The sequence below is a fragment of the Papaver somniferum genome, chromosome 6, assembly GCF_003573695.1.
Source record: "Papaver somniferum cultivar HN1 chromosome 6, ASM357369v1, whole genome shotgun sequence".
NCBI classification, from domain to species: Eukaryota; Viridiplantae; Streptophyta; class Magnoliopsida; order Ranunculales; family Papaveraceae; genus Papaver; species Papaver somniferum.
Genome location: NC_039363.1, coordinates 131,049,988 through 131,064,169, shown reverse-complemented (window position 1 = coordinate 131,064,169; position 14,182 = coordinate 131,049,988).

Below are 14,182 nucleotides of genomic sequence, written 5' to 3'. Positions count from 1 at the left end.
TAAAATGTAGTTGGGAAGGAAAATGTGCAAATGATTCAAAAAAAATCAATTCTAGTTTCATCCTCAACGAAATGAACTTTATTTTCATATCTCTTATACCAAAAATTGATTCTCCCACTTTTCCCTCTCACTATAGGCTTGTATCTCTGTGTAATTCTACGTATAAGATCGTTTCCAAACTTTTAGCTCAAAGAATAAAACCTTTTCTCTTGATACTCATCTCTCCCTTTTAATTTGCTTTCATCCATGGTAGACAAATTTCTGACAACATTGGTATCAAAAATGCCGGGGTACCAAAATACACCACCAACTTTTTCTTGGCAACCTGTATGGACAAACTTAAATACAATTCCGAAAATTCAAATTAATGGATCTCAATCAAAGAATAATATTTAGAGTTATATCTCTTTCTCTCACAATCAAGGAATAAGTTTATGTTGCGAGTGCTTGGACGATTCCAAAAGTTAATTGGACGATATGTGGCTGAGAGTCTGCGAACCTGATTTACGTTGAGAGTGCTTGGACGATTCCAAAGATCAATATCCAAGAATCAATCAAGTCGTATCCAACAAATAAGGATGGACGAATATACTTTGATTAATTTACGTACAACCTGTGATATTTCAATTATAAAGATAAATAATATAACGCAGAAAAGAAATAACACAGACACCAGAAATTTTGTTAACGAGGAAACCACAAATGCAGAAAAACTCCGGGACCTAGTCCAGATTGAACACCAAACTGTATTAAACCGCTACAGACACTAGCCTACTACCATTTAACTTCGGACTGGAAATGTATTCAAAAACGAGATATACCCTCGCATCAATTAAATTACAGTCATGCTCCTTACGCCTCTTAAATCTCAACAGGACTCCGCGTAATTGATTCCCTTAGATGACATCCTTTACATCCTAAGAGTTGTTTCAAATCAATTGAAGACTTTAAATCAATATGCCTCCCACACATAAGTCTACGTGTGACTTACTTTCTGATCCATAGATCGAGGTGAGACTGAAAATCAATAAAAATAGACAAAGTTTATCTAACCTCAATATCTGGACTTATGCTTCTCGAAGATCAGCCTAGATTATTATTCACCTCATAAGTATTAAACTCGTGGAATCACAAATTCTGAGACGAAGAGAACTTTGCGATTTCTATCTATCTTATTTGAATGAGCAGCTCAAACAATCAAACAAGGGAAAGATACACGAACTATTATGATAAAAGAAAGTTGGACCTAGCTTCACGAGTCCCTAAGTGAAGTATTTTTAGTCACTAAACCCTAGAAGGGTTTTAGGGAGAGGAGGACTCTAATTTACAACTAGGATACACAAAGAATAGTGTTGGGGATTCAAAGATCCCAGTTGCTTGAGGTTCTCCCTTATATAGACTTTCAAAGTATAGGTTGTTTTAGGTTTAAGCTAATATAGATTTGGAAACAATATCCACCGTTAGAATAATATTTGAAATGAGATTACATACCAAGATATACACTCTGTTTAGGATGAGCCGTAACCGAACCATGCACAAAGACATTGTTCATGAACGGTTAGCCGATTGATTCATAAGCTTAATCATTTTCATTAACACTTATATTGTGATCAATCATGTCTATATATTGTTTTTAGAGATTTATTCCAATGCCAATTATCACACATAAATAATTTTTGTGCATCTGAAAATATTCGACAGGGAAAGTACGTGAATTAGAAATTCACAGAGCTTTTCCGCTTTGCATACCGGGTATGGATACCACACCGATTTCAAAACCAACAATTCTTTTACGGTACGCATACTTGGTATGCGTACTATTTCTGGTTCAAGAGCAACATACTTTTTATGGTATGGATACCGGGTATGCATACCAAAAATTTATTGTCGACATATAGTTACGCCGGTACGTGTAGTGGGTACATGTACTACGGCTCTAGATCTATAACATTTTTCTCCAGTATGTGAACTGGTATGCATACTGTCCTGTATCCATATTTACAGTAGTTCTATATTTCTCTCTAAATCAAATCGAAACATTACATAATAACATCAATGACAGATATCACTGTTCCAGGCTATTTTCGAGTGATAATCTTGAATCATGATTTAGATTATGAAAAATAAATTGTTCTTGACCGAAATTCATCAAGCTTGAACAAATATTCATTAAGCTTAGTCATATATATTTCGAGAACTAATTACCAAGATAAACTTGACACGAAATTCTTGATATGCTTTCAATAGTCTAGTTAGCCATACGACATTGTCTCATAGATAGAAGGATGAATATAACTTGAGAAATATGTGTTCAGTCTTCACTTACCTTTTGTTGAAAAAGTTCTCCAAAAGCTTCGGTTGATCTTCTCCTTCAAATGGTAGAATGCAGTGATGTACGATTCTCAACTACGTACTTCTATCCTAATATTAGACTTAACTAATTCTAGACTATAAATCAAGACATAGTTTTGATCAACTAAATTTGACAAATATCTTGATATACCAACACTTGTGAGTTCAAAAGAGCAATGTTATAACAGGTATAGCTCATGAAATTATCCACCACATGAACACCAAATGATGAAATAAAGGAAAAAAATGAAACATGGGGATAAAGATTGACATAACCAAAGCTTTTGATATAATGGACTGTTAATTCCTTCTTGTCGTTATGGCGCCAATGGATTTAATAAAAAGTGTTATAACCTTATTCATCAATGCATATCTACTACCAATTTGATTGTGCTGATAAATAGGGTGCCTTGAAGTTTTCTTAATCCATCTAGAGGTCTAAGACAAGTGAAGATACGTCAAACTCGTACCTTCACAAATTTTCTATCGATGTCCTCTGTTTGGGATGCGATCTCGGTTGTTACTTTGTTCTCTGATCTCCGATCAGGATTCCGGGAGTGTTATATCTGGATTTTATGATTATCTGCAAAATCGGTTAAGGTTAATGGCGGTTAGAAGAGAATCAAAGAGATGAGAGATAATTGTCTGAAGACTATTTCTTATTATCAGAATCAACTTTTTTACATCATCAGCCTTTCTGGCTATTTATACATGACATGAACACAACAATTACATGTAGATGACTAAGCACGTGACATCCTGGAATGCGGTAGTTTTCTGTCTTATGCTTGTACCGTCCTGGGATTGGTTTCTAGGTCTTCCCTTAGCTTACAACATCGAGAATCTTCTTAGCTTCGCATCTGGACTCAGTTTTTCCGCGCCTAACTCCGTGTCTCTGTCTTGGACGATCACCTATGGATCGGTCAAGGGAATATGGTTTGGGTCTTCTACATCTGACCTTGAGTCTTATTTCGTATCTCAGTTGTATTGCTCTTCGGCTGCTAGTTCTTAGTTAGATGCTATATTTTTTTCATCTACAACAATGGGATCCTTTATCTCCTTATCTATTTATCTTCTAATGGAAGCTCTCGATAGAAGTCTTATGAATGTTGAACACCTAGGCTTGATTCATGATACCCAAATTCGTTTTGGAGTTTCCTGTATAAACCACCTTCTGATGACAATTGTGTGGTATTCTTTAAAGCCAACATGGAGATGCAAGAGGTTGTATGATAGGATTCTTATATTTGGAGATAAAAATGAAAGAGAAAAAAAGAGAAATAAAATATAAGTTTAGATAGGGTCGATACTCTATAGGTGAGGTGAGGTGAGAGATATGGAATTTTAGGTGAGAGAAAAGAGGGAAACAGAGCCGTTATCAATGGGATTTCTCAATCCTTAAAAGGCCCGGAAATATCTACCATAGAAACAATATTATGGTAGTCGACTAATAAATTCCTAACACAATTACATCTTGACTTTAGTCAGCCACACATTCCATATGTGGTTATACCCTGATATTTTTTTGTGTCGTTTCATTTTATCTCAGACATCCTTTTTTCCACTGGTGTTGGGATTCTATTTGAAAGCCTGAAGATTTGGAGGTCTTGGTTTTAGGAATATGAAATTCTTCAACAGTGTTATGATCACAAATTTAGGATGGAGACTTATTAAGGAACCTGATTCCATGGTTTTCTATAGTGAAAGATAAACACTTTGAAGGTCAGTCAATCGTAAGAATGAACACTCAGCCTAAAATAACTGATTCATGTGTCTGGAAAGGTATCCTAGAATGAGCGAAAAACATATAAAAATATTACAAATAGAAAGTGAATGAGACTTTGGTATTCTGACTCTAATGGTTCTCTCTAGAAGATCAAGCAGCTGTCCAAGATACTCATTTCAATCTCCAAGAAGATGATAATATAATATGGAGTCCAAATGACAGTGGAGAGTTCAAATTTCAATATAACAACAAAATACAAGACATGATGTTCTTAACACCGCTTGGAAGGACATATGGAAATTATATACTTCTCTCTCCATCCATATGTTCATCTGGAAATGTGCTCATGGTATCCTCTACCAATGTCAAGAGTGCTATCATTCTCAACTACATTGATCATATCTGCAATCTGTGTAAAAGTGTTGAAGAAGACATATCACATATCCTAATTCTTCCCTGATGCTTCTTCTATTTGGTCTCAACTATTTTGAGTAAACAATAAAGTTTTTGGAGGCTCTATATCTTTACTTGTTTGGATCAACACCTGGTTTATCCCAATGAACCCTCTCAAAGGTTGGGTTTCTATCTATACCACTATATGCTGGTTCATTTGGAAAGTTAGATGTGATTTCATGTTCAGGAAAATCATACCAACAACTGGACTTACTTCCAACAAAATCAGACAGCATCCTTGCTTTTTTGACAGAGTCATGCACAATCATATTCATATCCTTAACAATCCCTACTATCAAAGGAACAATCAGGACACTATGGAAAGGGTTACCAAAAAAACATAAGAAGAAAGTTGGCATAATTATTAGCATAAATTCCATGGATTCTATCTCAGACATGGAAGGAAATTATACTCTTTTTCCCTGTACTAATTTTGTTTTCATTGTTTTGTCTTTCTCAGGGAACTGTTTGGGAGCAAGAAGCTTCACAAACTATGGCTATAGCAGAAACCGAGCAAGAACGAGAGCTGATCTAGCAATCAACTAGGCCAAAGAGGTTCATATAGAAAACATAGACTTACATGACGAGATGATGCAACTCTAGAGGAAATAAAGAAGGCTTATCAAAGAGAAGTCAAAGGCAGATTCAACTTGGGATTTCATCAAATAAATGGTGTAAACTTTGAAGAATTAATTTTGTGCTAGATAATCTGATCAAGATTCAACCGAATCAGAACTCTACGAAATTTAATCTGGCAAGTTTAGCAGCCACCACTATAATTCTAGGAAACTTTAATTGGAAGGTTCCAAATTTGATGTATTTATTTCAAAACTTACAAACTGTGGCCATTAACGGCCATTTCAATATGATGTATGCAAGCTCTATGGTTTTGCTTGAGCTAATCTTAGCTCAGCAATTCTCAATCATGTTATGAGTAGATGTCTTAGCAGTTATCTCATTTTTATAATAGTTACAAAAAAGACATATTTTGTGGAATATATCGTTAACTTTTAGGCCATGAGAAAATTCTAGGACGCATATCAAATCTGTGTCCGTACGAGGCATATTTTAAGTTAAAATACAAACATTAATTGGACCGCGTGAAATATTATGGCACAAATTTTTTAAGTCATTATGGGTATGATAATGAATACTCGTATTACAAAAGGTTTGTTTTTGTTGATGCAATAGAATTAAACATTCATCCTGATATTGTTATTATTAGATATGGACTAAGATTTAAAAGAACGAAAACATGTTATGATCAGACTAAAGAATACAATATAAATGATAATGGGATGAATTGATAATTGTTAGAGGTGAAAGAATAGTGAGCAGAAGTGATAATAAAGGGTTTACAAACGAACCCTAACGTCCGATATATGCTTACAGACGATCCTTCCATCCAAAAACGACACACGCAGTGCTATTTCTTTTTAGTAAATCTCTTAATATATTTCTCATTGATTTTGATAACTTAAATAGAATTATAAGACTTATCCCACGTACCCACTTAACAAATAAATCATAGAAACTAGGAAATAACCCTAACTAAAAGACTCCTAAAGACTACTAGGGACTGCTAATATACGTTTTCATAACCATGTTGAATTGGAAATCCATTCAAACTTATTCCTATCTACTGACGAAAACCAAACGGAACAAAATCAAATGCCTAACTAAAAAAACATAAAAGTTGACTATAACAGCTCATTCCCCCCCTGTTTAAGCCTTGACCTCAAGGCTATGGACTGCCATCTTCCATCACATTGTCTCCATCAATTTCTTCGATGTCCGGAGTTATCATAAACAGTTTTTTGCATCGGTGACCAGGTTTGAACATCTCATCACAGTTGAAGCAAAGCCCATTTTTCCTCCATTCTTGTAATTACAAACTAGTTAATTGTTTTATAGGAACCGAACCTTGATTTTTAGTTGGAGTAAAAGTGAAAAACTGTAACTTATCACGAGCCTCAAACAAACGTGTCAACCCAATTGCTTCTGACAGTGTTTCTGGTTTATTTGCCTGCACATCGGTTCGAATCGATTCTCGCAACCCTCTAACAAATAAACTTACTTATCTAGGTTGTGAGAGTGAACCAGGCTTTGCTAATAACTTTTCAAACTATTTTTAATAATCTTCAACACTTCCAGTTTGCTGCAACTTAGTTAGTTCTCCAAAGAAATCAAGAAAAATATTCGGACTGTAACGATTTTGTAGCGCTGATTTGAAGTCTTCCCAAGTACGTAAATCATTTATTGCTTCAACATTTGGTACTAGATTTGTGCATCATCATCAAGATGATAAGAAGCATAAGAAACTTGTTCACTTTCAGGAATTTCATTAAGAAAAAAGTACTGCTCAGTTCTACATAACCAACTAATAAGATCAATCGTGCCCTTGAAGGTTTGAAAAACTAGTTTAACACAACTTTTGAGTTTTAAGGAGTGTTTGTAGAAGCTTCTCCACCTCCCTTTGATTGTGTTCCATCGCCTTTTGCAGAATTTTTCATTGCATCAACCATTGAGCCAACTTTGTAAAAAGATCATTGAGCTTTTCCATGATCACTTTTTGGTCGTCAACCATGGTAATCATAGACTTTTTTAGGTCTTTAGTAGTTTTCTCTAAGCTTTAAACTATTTCATACATTTTATTATATTTTTATTTGCTGGTGGAAATGAAATAGTATGGTATTTCATCCTGGAAGCAACGATTGTAAAACCCTCTACCCACGATACAAAAAACACTGGCTCTATAATACCACTTGTTACGATCATATTAAAGAATAAAATTAAGATGATGATGGGATGAATTGATAATGGTTAAAGGTGAAAGAATAGTAAGCATAAGTGAAGATCAATGGTTTACAGACGAACCCTAATGTTCGATATAGGCTTACAGACGAGCCTTCCGTCCAAAAACGACACACGCGGTGCTATTTATTTTTAGTAAATCTCTGAATATCTTTCTTTCTCATTGATATTTTGAAAACTTAAATAAAGATTACAAGACATATCCCATGTACCCACTTAACAAATAAATCCTAGAAACTAGGAAATAAATCCATAAATAAAAAACTCCTTAAAACTAGGGACTACTAACACACGTTTTCATATCTTGAATTGGCAAGCCACTCAAACTTATTTCCTATCTATTGACAAAAACCAAACGGAAGAAAATCAGATGCCTAACTAAAAAAACATAAAAGTTTGACTATAACAAAATACAGAGCACAGTTTCAGAACTAACAAATAATAAACATTAATCCTAATATTATTACGGTGGTGCTATTCACTGCTCTAAAACAACACTCTACTCACAGCTCAACAACATCTAAGCCCTACATATTTCAAATGGTGAACCCTTTTACCCAATGGTGGGTCCTGGCTGAATAGCCCTGAACCACTACTCTTATGACACCTAACATTGAGTGGTGAATAGAGCTCTAAGTGGAGAGTTGAATATCATTTCCGATTATCATTAGGGATATTTAATGTTTAGTACCCAACAAATGTCCATTATATTGGTATGGTACCCAACATTTAAAATATTAAGGCTCGGTACCTTGACCCGTCAAGGACTGCTAAATCAAACTGTTAACCTGACAATCTGTTAAGTAAATATTAAAATTATTAATTAATAAAAATTATTTAACGGCGTTTAACTCACCATTACAAAGAAAATAAAAGAATTACAGTACAAAGTGAATTTGTTACATCTCTCTCACACCATCTCTACCATATTTTTCTTCTTGTCTTTCTAGCTAATCATGTCCGGCAGATCAAAAGCACCAGCACGAGCAGCACACATACACCTCATACCGCCACCCAAATCAAACAAAATCAATTTACAACCCATCCCCAATATCATTAATCATACCTAATTTTAGATCCCATTAACGAATCAAAAATCAAACAAAAACTCTTATACACAAAATTCAATGAACACATCAACAAGAACTCTTATATACCCCACTAAAATCCCATTTCCAATTCGATCAACACATCAACTATCAAATATAGAATCCAAACTCTTCAAAACCTAATTTTGTCATCAATTAAACCCTGAAAAATTCAACAAATCAATTAAAGATATAATCAAAACCCTTAAAAAAATCACTACCAATAGTAAATCAATACACCAACAAATTAAACAAAACAAATAAAAGATTAAAGTAATAATTTTCTGAAACCTACCTCTTTTATTTCTTCTTCCTATTCATGATTAGAGACCTAATTTATTTACATATGCAAATCAAAGTTTAGAGTTAGGGGAGAAGTTAGAAAAAAAAACGTTGAATTTCATGATGTCTGGTTTTCGAACTGATGAGGTTTTTAATTTTCTTGTCTATGTTCTTTCTTTTTTTTTTTAACAAAAGTAGTTATTTTATTAAGAGATTAGTTGTCTAGGGTAGAAGGTCCCCATGGAGTCATTCATTACAATTACATTAAGGAAATTAGGGCATGTGTGATCCCAGATATTTGTGGACAAGTTGGTGTTGTTGTTGTTTCCCGTTTGTAACTGTTTCAGTACTGCGTAGTTTGCAATCCATCTGCCGCCTGGTTTGATTCCCTATATGCGTGTGCAATTACGTACTGTTGAATTTGGCGAAGGTGGTACTGAATTTCCTGCAGCATTGTCTAAACTATCCAAGGGCCTTGTGAGTAGTGTTGATTAATCATTGTCACCAGCGTCGTGGAATCTGATTCAAAAAGGATGTGCTTCCATTCTTTTGTCGTAGCCATTCTAGCAGATAGTATAAGGGCCTACGTTTCTGCTACCAACGCTGATGTTTTCCCAATCGGTGCTGCTAAAGCCATTATAACCTCTCCTTGTGAATTGTGACATATCCATCCTACACCTGCAGTTTCCGGCTGATCGCCTGGTTGGATTTTACTTGCTCCATCCGTATTGATTTTAATCCATCCCGAAGTCGGTGCTACCCATCAAACCCATATAGTTCTCATGCTCGTTCTTGTTGGTTGTTGGTCATGTGATTGATGTTTTCGTGGTTGGTTGAGTAGTTTGTGTTTAACCGCCCAATTATATTCTTGTGCTAACAGTGTTGATAGGTAGAAGATCTGATTTGTAGTTTGTGTATTATTGTTGTAGACCTTCGCATTTCTCGCGAGCCATATGTTCCATAGTACGAAGCAACACGTTGTGAAGTGTTCTTTTGTGGACTTGAGATTCAAGAACTCACTGAAGTTTGATGGTGGTTGCACATTGACACGATGTTGGTTAGCAGGAGTAGTATGGATAATGCCAGTGTTGTTGTTGTTTACAATAGTAGCTGGTATTGAGTGTGGTGGCCGTACCAGTCCATCATAAGGATTGTGATTCCCATTGTTAGCATTGTACTAAAGGCACCAGAGTTCCCACACCTGCTTTTATCTGGGACAGGTAAAAAGGAAATGTTGGACTGTCTCCGATTGCATATTACCAATAGGGCAGGAATCGCTGTCAGTGATGTTCCTATGTTGTAGTGCTGAAAAGGTGGCAAGTCCGTCATTGCTGACTTTCGATAAGAAAATTCGGATTTTTGGGGACAATCTGTTTTCCAAATCGATTTGGAAAATTCTTCTTAGAGCCTGTGGTTGATCTGTGGTTGTGCATTGTTGTTGTTCGCTTGGGTTTTAATTAGCACCTCATAACCACTTTTGGTTGTGTAGTGTCCCTTTTTGGCGTGAGGCCAAATTGGTTTATCTGGGATCGGTGGATTTGAAATGTGTATGCCTCTGACTACATCTCTCACCGTAGGTGTGAAAACCTGGTCTAGCATATTAATGTTCCATGATGAAGAGTAAGGTCCAATCAATGTACTAACCAGATTGTCTCCTGAGATGCCATATGATATCGTGTGTGCCTGCTTGGGTATCCAGTTCTCTTTAATTGTTGTTGTTGTGCCATCACCTATTTGGATTCTATGATTGGCCTGAACAAAAGGTGCCACTTTGGCCAGATTTTTCCAAGAAAGACTGGCTGCCGCCGGAGGTTTTGGAATGCTTTTCAGTAATTTCTCCTGTTGTAAATATTTGGTCCTATACATAGTGTTGCAGATAGTATTTAAGGTTGGTATGTATTTGCCAGACCCTCTTACCAAGAAGTGCAAAATTATGTTTTCTTGAATTCCGTATTCCCAAACCTCCTTGCTTGATTGGTATATTGAGTTTCTCTTTACAAATCATGTGAAGTTTCCTTGTAATTTGATCATGGCCCCAAAAGAAATACCTAGCCATCCTGTCAATCTTTTGGTGTACATGTGTTGGTAGCAGTTGGGTTTGCATTACATGGTTGAAAGTTGGTAGGAGGCTTGAGTTGATAAGTTGTCATCGTCCAGCTTGATTGAGACACTTTGACATCCAGCCTTTGACCTTTGTTTCTAGTCTCTGCAGCAGATGAGCAAAGACGGGAGAAGAGTTTCTTCCCTGTTTGAATTCAACTCCTAAATATTTAGGCGGGTTGTGGGTGGTCTGGATGTCAAAAGTGTTCGAAAGCCAATCTCTTGTGGTTTGGTTTGTAAGCGGATGGTGTATAATGATTGAGTTGTGTCTACTAATTTCTTGGCCTGCTGACGTTGAATAGGTGTGAAGAATTTGTTTGAGGTTGTCACAAGTGATCTGATCAGCAGAGCATGTAATGATCAAGTCATCCGCATACATGAGGTGTGAGATAGGCGGTGATTTTGACGAGATGTTCAATCCCTTCAACTTTCCTTCATTCTCCAATATGGCCAAATTGGTTGAAAGTATCTCAGCACACATTATGAAAATGTATGGTGACAACGGGTCACTCTGTCGCAGCCCCCTGGGTGGCCTGATGTGTCCCTGTGGAGATCCATTAACATTGATGGAATATGTAACCGATATTATACAGAGTATCAGATATTCAACAAACTTTGCCTGGAACCCTAGAGAAGTAAGTGTTTGTCTAATGAAACCCCAGTTTAAACTGTCATAAGCCTTCTTGATGTCCAGTTTCAGGGCTATTTTTGGGTTTTTAGTGGGTTTGGATGATCGAATGCGTTGGAAGATCTCAGTTGCAATTGCAACGTTGTCATGAATGGCTCTACCAGGAATAAAAGCACTTTGAAATGGGCTTATCATGCATTGCAGAATCGGGCGAATTCTATCCACTAGAATTTTTGAAATAATTTTATACACCACATTGCAGAGCCCAATGGGTCGAAAGTCATTAGGGTTTGAAGGATTTTCATTTTTCGGAATGAGAGTAATTTTGGTGTGATTGAATTGACCTACTAGTTCTACGTTGTCAAAAAAGTTAACCACTAACTCGATGATTTGATTATGAGTGGTATCCCAATACACCTTGAAAAACTTACTTGTGTACCCATCGGGTCCTGGAGCTTTTTCTGATCCAATGCTGGCCAAAGCTCCACGTATTTCATCTATTGAGGGTCGCTTCATTAATTCCATGCAGTGGTAGTTAGATATTCTTGGAGTGATGTGATTGAATAACTGCATGTCCACCTGGGTTGGGTTGGCTATATACTGGTGCTCAAAGTGTTGTATCAGCATCAAGGCAATCTGTTTTTGGTTATATATCCACCTGTTGTTGGAATCTTGTAGCTGGTAGATATAATTTGTTCTTGCGTTAATCGTTTCCTTTGTGTGGAAGAACCTTGTGTTGAGGTCACCATTCTGCAGACGTTATACCCTAGCTCGTTGCTTCCAATAATTGTCGTGACAGTATAACAACATGAGATGAGAATTTCTTGTTTCTTTTTCATGTTGAAGCCAAAACAGAAGTTCATTGCCCATAGTTGTAGCACACTTTGCTTGTGCCAATTTTATCTGGAATTCCGCTTCACGAATCAGTTCTGGCAGATGGCCAAACGTCTGTTTATGCCATTGCATCAATGTTGTTGCAGTCATTCTAATGAGAAGGTTTTGCGCCACCTCTATTGCTTGATGTTGTTGCCAAGTTGTGGTGACAATTTCTTTCATTTGAGGATGTAGGAACCATAAATGCTTTATACGGAAAATTTTAACGTCTCTTCTTGTCATGGCTCGTTCCATTAGTAGTATAGGAGCATGGTCCGATCCTATTCTTGGGAGATGTCGGAGTAGAGCAGTGGGATTGTTGTCCAGCCAAGATTAAGTCGCCAATCCCCTGTTTAATCTTTGCATGATGAATCCTTCATCAGTTTGATTGTTGGACCTGTGAAGTCATCTCCCTGGATCTTATATCAATGAGTCCATTATTATTGATGAAGTGGTTGAAAAATCTGACCTTACTATTCGTCACAGGTCTGCCTCCTTTCTTTTCATGCTGAGCTACAACATTGTTGAAGTCATCCATAAGCATCCATGGAACTGTAGGAGTTGGTATGAAGTCACCAAACGATTGCCAAAAAGATTTCCTTGGTGCAGGTTGTGGAGGTCCATAAATTCCAGTGAACATCCAGTGTTGAGTAGTATCCTGAGTTGCAGGCCTAATATAAGCATGGATAACATTTTGATTTGCTACTAAAATAGAGACATTAAGGTGGGATGTCCACATCAAGAAGAGGCCACCTTTATGTCCTACACTAGGTACAGTACAAGAACCATTAAACCCTAGAGAAGTTTCCAAGCAAGCGTTTCAGACAAAAAAAGTAAAGATGGTCTAAATCTGCGAGTGTACTCTCGTAGTTTAGAGACTGTCAAGTTATTGTGAATACCTTGACAGTTCCAGGATAAGCAACTTATTGTTTGAGCGGGTGTTGGTTCAAACCAACACCTCTCAAAAAGGGGTGAGTCTCTTCTTGTTCCGCCTCTTGTTCCAAAGATAGCTTCCAGGCCGGTGTAACCTTAGTAGGGGAATAGATTCTTTCATCCTCCATTGGAGCTGAGGTAGACGCACAGTTCTTTGAAGCAGGTAAACCAACAATGATTGGGTGGTGTTGTGGTAGTTTGTTGGAGCTTCTAGTACTTCTCGGCTTCTTTTCTCTTGTGGTCGGTACTTCAAAAGCTATAGCTCTCGGTTTGGTGGCATGTTGTGTTTCTAATTGTGCCAAGGACAGATACTTTCTATCTCTTGGTGGTGGAGGTTGCGCTGAAAGTACGGAGTGTTTGGTAACATAAGATGTTCCAGCAGATTCGTCGTAGTTTTGATTGTTCTTCTCTTATAGGTGGAGAGTGGCTTGATGACATCAAATTGCTTGTCCGGCGTTACATTGGTGGTAACAATAACCTCCGGCTTGCCGTGAACATTAAGGACTAAGAGAGTCACCTTTGCATCCTTTTCTGTAACATATTCAACAAGGTTTTAGTATATTCAGGTGTAAAAAATGCTAGCATTCTATTTACACCCGGATTTGCTCTTGGTTGCTTTGATGCTGCTAGTTGCGGTTTTGGAGTGTGGTCCACGGATCCTGGATGATTTGTTTGGGATTCATGGGTGTTGGCCTTCCCTTTACCTTTGCCTTCCTCCCTAAGATGGGCCTGATGAGTTGAGCTGTTGTGTTGGGTCTCCACCGGTGCAGTGGCTCGGCTAGGGTTTTGAGCTGGCATTGTTGACACGTCTCTAGGTGAGACCTTTTTTTCTGCTATCTTTCCGACATTCCCTGTACCCGAAGAATTGAAGGCAGGTGCTTTTGCATGGGCACAGTTTTTAACTCCAAGGTTTTGCGGCTGTGATGGCTGGTT